This window comes from Echinops telfairi, unplaced genomic scaffold, assembly GCF_000313985.2.
Source record: "Echinops telfairi isolate 266 unplaced genomic scaffold, ASM31398v2 ScPeMD7_70;HRSCAF=299, whole genome shotgun sequence".
In the NCBI taxonomy this organism is placed as follows: Eukaryota; Metazoa; Chordata; class Mammalia; order Afrosoricida; family Tenrecidae; genus Echinops; species Echinops telfairi.
The window spans coordinates 25,998,465-26,004,063 of NW_022103968.1; the positions used below are offsets into that span (position 1 = coordinate 25,998,465).

Here is a 5,599-nt window from a genome sequence, read left to right on the forward strand (position 1 = left end):
ATTTGTTGTCATCTCAAAGAGTTGAGAATTGCTTACCAAAAAAAACCCCTTATATAAATTAAAAGAATGAGTAAATTTACAGGTTTAAATGCAAACCGTCTTCCAACTCAAGTCAAGTAACAGCCCCCAGGGCTCCAGCGGCCAACATCAGCCAAAGAAAGGGCACTTGGTCCCAAGGCTCAAATTCTTCCACCCCACAGGCCGCACACAGCAAGGACTGGCTGCTTCCGGTCCCCTGCTGGCCTCCAGGCGATCCTGGAGCCCACAGCTCTTCCCGTGAGCACCCTGCACACACTGTCCAGGCCTCCTCCACCCCGGTTGCCAGTGCTAGGGTTGAAATCAAAGGATGTACCGGGCATTGAACACAGATCAGGGGGACCATTAACATGAATACAAGGTCGAGATCAGCAACAAGTCCGAGGATCGGTGCTGCTGCCAGAGGGCTTCAAGGACAATTCTTTCAAAGGCTTCTTCCACTTTCACGAGGCCAGCACCAGGGGCCGACCTGCGCTGTCGTCCAGCCCAGGCGGCAGGTGGCAACACCTGCGGGCATTCTGTCTAGAAGCCTTGCGGTGGGCGATGGAGGGGTCCCACTCATCGTACGCCTGCTTGCTGATCCACGTTTGCTGGAAGGTGGACAGCGAGGCCAGCATGGAGCTACTGTTCCAGTCGGAGCACTTGCGTTCAGGGGGTGCAGTGATGTTGATCTTCCTGGTGCTGGGCGCCAGCGCTGTGATCTCCTTCTGCGTGCGGTCTGCGATGTCAGGGTGCATGGTGGTCCCGCCGACAGCACCGTGTTGGCGTGCAGGTCCTTCCGGATGTCCACGTCACACTTCACGATGGCGTTGAAGGTGGTCTCGTGGATGCCGCGGGACAGAGGGCTAGAAGCGCGCTTCAGGGCCGCGGAAGCGCTCGATGCCCACGGCGAGGACCTGGCTGCAGGGCAGCTCGTAGCTCTTGTGCTCTTGTGCAGGGACGGGGAGGCGGCGGTGGCCATCTCCTGCTCGAAGTCCAGGGCGACATGGCGGAGCTTCTCCTGGAGGTCGCGCACCATCTCCCGCTGGGCCGTGGTTGTGAGGCCGTCGCCCGCTCGGTCAGGTCGCGGCAGGCCAGGTCCAGACGCAGGACGGCGCAGGGCAGGGCGTAGCTCTCGCAGATGCCCGGTGTGCGTGACATCGTCACCAGAGTCCGTGACAGGGCCCAGGGTGCGACCGGAGGCACAGGACAACACGGCCTGAATGGGCACGTACACGGCCGGGCTGTTGAAGTTCACAAACATGATCTGGGCCATCTTCTGTCGGTTGGCCGTGGGGTTCAGGGGAGCCTCGGTCAGCAGCACGGGGTGCTCCTCGGGGGCGACGCGCAGCTCGTTGTAGAAGGTGTGGGGCCAGATCTTCTCCATGTCCCAGTGGGTGACGATGCCGTGCTCGGTCGGGTACTTCAGCGTCAGGATGCCTCGCTTGCTCTGGGCCTTGTCGCCCACGCAGCTGTCCTTCTGGCCCATGCCCACCATGGTGCCCTGGTGCCAGGGGGCGCCCGATGATGGACGGGAAGACGGCGCGGGGGGCGTCCTCGCCCGCAAAGCCGGCCTTGCACATACCGGAGCCATGGTCGATGACCTGCGCGGCGATTTCTTCCAGGGCGAATGGAGAAACGGGCGGTGGCGAAGTGGGGGAGAAGCAGCTGAAAGAGGTGGCAGCGGCGGGGACTGAGCCAAAACACTTTGTTTTTTTTTTCTTCTATTTTCAAATTTTAAAATGAGTAATACAATCACATGGTTCAAAATTTTTAAAGATACAAAAGGATACAGAGTAAAAAGTCTTCACCCCACCCTAGCTCCCCAATTCCTCTCCCCAAAGACAACCAAATCCATAATTTTGTGCACGTCCTTCCAGAAATATTTTAGGATTTTATGTAGGTACCTGTAAGCACCCAAAATGCATACAGTTTTCTCCCTGTTGGAACACAAATGGAGATTCTGTCCGCATCATTCTTCATTTCACTTTGCTTACCTAACAATGCCTCCGGAGTTTTTCCACATTAGACACATCAAATGGGTCTTCCTTCTTTTCCTGACTGCACTGTACTCCTGTCTCCTACGGAGGGGACACACACCCACAGTTACAAACGTGACTTAAGTGGTTAGTTTTGGACACACACCTGTAGAATGAGTGACTCTGAGGGTAAGTTTATAGAAATGTTCCGTAGAGGATCTGAGATGTAGAGAAGCGTGGTAACTAGGAACTAGAGGCTACTTAAATCCCAGCCTCATAGGAACCAGCTGTATGACCTCGAGAAAGACTTTGTGCCTCAGTTTCTTCTTTAAAGTATTGATCATAAAAAAAAAAATTTTTTTTAAATAAATAAATAAAGTATTGATCATATTAGCACCTACCTTTTTTTATTAACACCTACCTTGTAGAGGTGCTATAAAGATTCAGTGAGATAATACATGTAACACATAGCGGATTCTTAGTAATTCCTCTTTTGTCATGTTGTTGGAGAGGTTGGCTAAGAATAAAACAAACTCACTGTCATCACGTTGATGCTGCCTCTTAGTGACTCTGTAGTTCAAGGTAGCTCTGCCTCTCTGGGTTTCTGAGCCCACAGCTGCTTATGGCAGTAGAATGCCCAGTCTTTCTCCCCAGCAGCAGCTGGTGTTTGCAACGATTAACCTTACAATTAGCCATCCAATCTGTACCCACTATGCCACCAGGGCTCCTTTGTCTGAGAACAGGCGTGGGAATTTTTCCTCTCTGAGGTTGAAGGAAAGGAAGTGGCAAGGTGGAAATTAAGGAAGAACAAACCTAATGATCTGTTCCTCAAGCCAAGTAAACGACTATCTGCCAAGTCTGAAAGGAATCACTGGAGTTGAAGTTTGGAAGAGCAATTAAAATGGAAGTGAGTGTGACAACCTTTAGATTGGAGGCGACCAAGGAACCATTAATTAGGTGGGGGTACTGTTGGGATCATTCTATTGATCCTAAACTCATGTAGACTGAGAACAGGATGGAAAGGAAGGATGTGAGTGTGGTGCCCGAAATAATCCTATGGAACCGGGCAGCAAGAGATCAATAGATCATGTCAACAGCTGTGTGAAACGGCAGAGGACCAAGAATTTGTCTTAAAAGGTGGAGGACTGGGGGCCTGCGAGCTTGCGGGGATGAAGAGAATGCTAACATCACTGTTTAACCGGGAGGCTCGGAGTCTTTATTCAGGAAGGCAGCAGAAGGGCTGTCCTCAGAGGAGAGAACAGTGGGGGGAAGGTGGGCGATGGAGTGAAGAGTCTTTGATGGGTGAGGAATACAAGGAGGGATGTTTGAATGAGGAAGATGGAAGAAAACATCGATGCGTTTGAACGATGGTGCCAGCAAAGAGTATCGAAAGTCCCGCAGACTGCCGAAAAAACACACGGATCTGTCTTGTACGAAGTACAGCCAGATGTGTCCCGAGACACGGCGAGGACATGCTATCAGGAGGGAGCAGTCCCTGGGGAAGGACATCCTCCTTAGGAAAGGGGAGGGGCAGCGACAAAGAGGAAGGCCCTCAGTGAGATGGGTGGCTCAAACCTAAGAATAATCGGGAACAGGGTGCAGGACCGGGTGGCGTTTTGTTCTTTTGTTCGTTGGGTCAAAACCAACTTGACAGCAACAGCAACAAAAGGTTTGCTCTAGAAAGAGAAACCCCCAGAGGGGAGAAGGGTTGGGAGAGGGAGGAGAAACCATGGAGACTGACTGGGGAGAAGAATGGACAAGCAAGATGAGGAGGTCAGTGTGGACACAGTGTGGACACAGGCCCTATTTTGAGAAGTGGATGAAAATGATATAGACTCTTCTTTCCAGAAAAAAAACTTACCTATTTATGCCTACATATGAAGTTTTGCATGCAGTCTCAGAAAGATCACAATCTCTACAGATCCAAATTTTTAAAAATAAAATTTTTCTTACTGAAGTACAACATCTCACTCACTGCCATGGAGTCAACGCCGACTCATGGTGACCCCTGTTGAGACTCACTGTTTCTGGGAGTGTTCACAAAGTGAACATCTATGTTATCCAGGTAGAACCTATGTTATCCAGCTAGAGATGTAGACTATCTTCAGCACCCCAGAAGCCCACTTGAATCTCATTTCAGTTACTAACTGCCCATCTCCCAAGGGTAACCTCTCTCTAAAACAGTAGATCAACATGATCTGTTTTTGAAATGCAAATAAACAAAACCATACACTATGCTGAGCTTAATCCATGTTGGTACATGTATCTGTCGTTCATTTTCATCACTGCAGTGTCTATTATATGATGTATGACAATTTAGCCAATCTATAATTGATAAACCTATGGGTTATTCCTAGTATGGGTTTATTACAAATTGTGCTACCATGAATAATCTTGAACATAGCTTTTGGTGAACATATGTACACCTTGTGTTTGGTTATACATAGAAGAATAGAATTTCCAGGTCACATATATACGAATATTTAGTAGATAGTGAGGTTTATGTCTAAGACAAAAAAAAACAAAAAAAAAACAACCCCAAATCAACAACAAGGAAATCAGGGCTATAAGGTAGTTTTCCCCACAGACAAACTCCCTGCTATGGAGTCTGTTCTGCCCCACGGTGACCTATGGGGCAGAGCGGATCAGCCACAGGGGTTTCTGAGACTGTCACTCTTCCCATGGGTACCAAGCTTCATCCTTCTCCAAGGAGTGGCTGGTGGTTTCAAACCGCTGACCTTCCACTTAACAGACCAGGTGGAACCACCAGGACACCTAATTATCCTTTCTCTCTAGAGGGTGTCTCCAAAAGTAGAGGGGCCAGTGAACAAGAGGAAGATGCCCAACGAGAGAAACGGACACAGGGGTCGCCACTCCGGCTCAAGCATAGCAGTGATTGTGAAGGTGATGCCGGACCTAGCAACACTTCCTTCTGTTGTCCTGAGGACTGCTCCGGAGTTCTAGGAGGGCCCCTAACAGCGACATGTAACCCAGCTATCTATATAACCAGTGGTTCTCAACCTTCCGAATGCCAAGATCCTTGAATACAGTTCCTCATGTTAGGTGACCCCCAACCATAAAATTATTTTCATTGCTGCTTCATCACTGTCATTTTGCTACTGTGATATGTCAGGGGAGCCAGCCTCTAACAAATCATCACAGGCCCGGCAAGCTCAATTGTACAATGATAATAAGTAAAGATTATAGTAAAGTCATAGAGAGTAAGAGAGACAGAGAGTGAAATAAAGGAGTCAGACCCATTTCATGGTAGCATGCTCACCTCAGTCCCACTTGTTAGTCCACATGAGGATGTGGAAGGTGGGAATTGCAGGAACAAGAGAGCGAGAGCGAGAGACTTATTACTAACCAAGGCTTATATATCTTTTGGGGGTGTGTAAGTCCTCTAATTACAAGTAAAGACATGTCACAGGAAGGGGTTGTACTGTAGGCAATACAGTCATGGTAGTGGAACTATCTAAGGGTATACACGAAATAGGAAGGGGAGGGATTGGGGTACACATGTGATAAGATGGGTGGATCTTAGATTCAGGATGGCAGCCTAACTTTGGATGTCACTGAGCAGGTTTGACCTGTTCTCTGGCTCT

At 49.1% G+C, this 5,599-nt stretch overlaps 1 pseudogene; it reads right to left on the reverse strand.

The window, feature by feature from the left end:
• Window positions 1-479: 479 nt before the first annotated feature.
• LOC101641089 lies at window positions 480-1,634 on the reverse strand (annotated as a pseudogene).
• Between the last annotated feature and the right edge of the window lie 3,965 nt (window positions 1,635-5,599).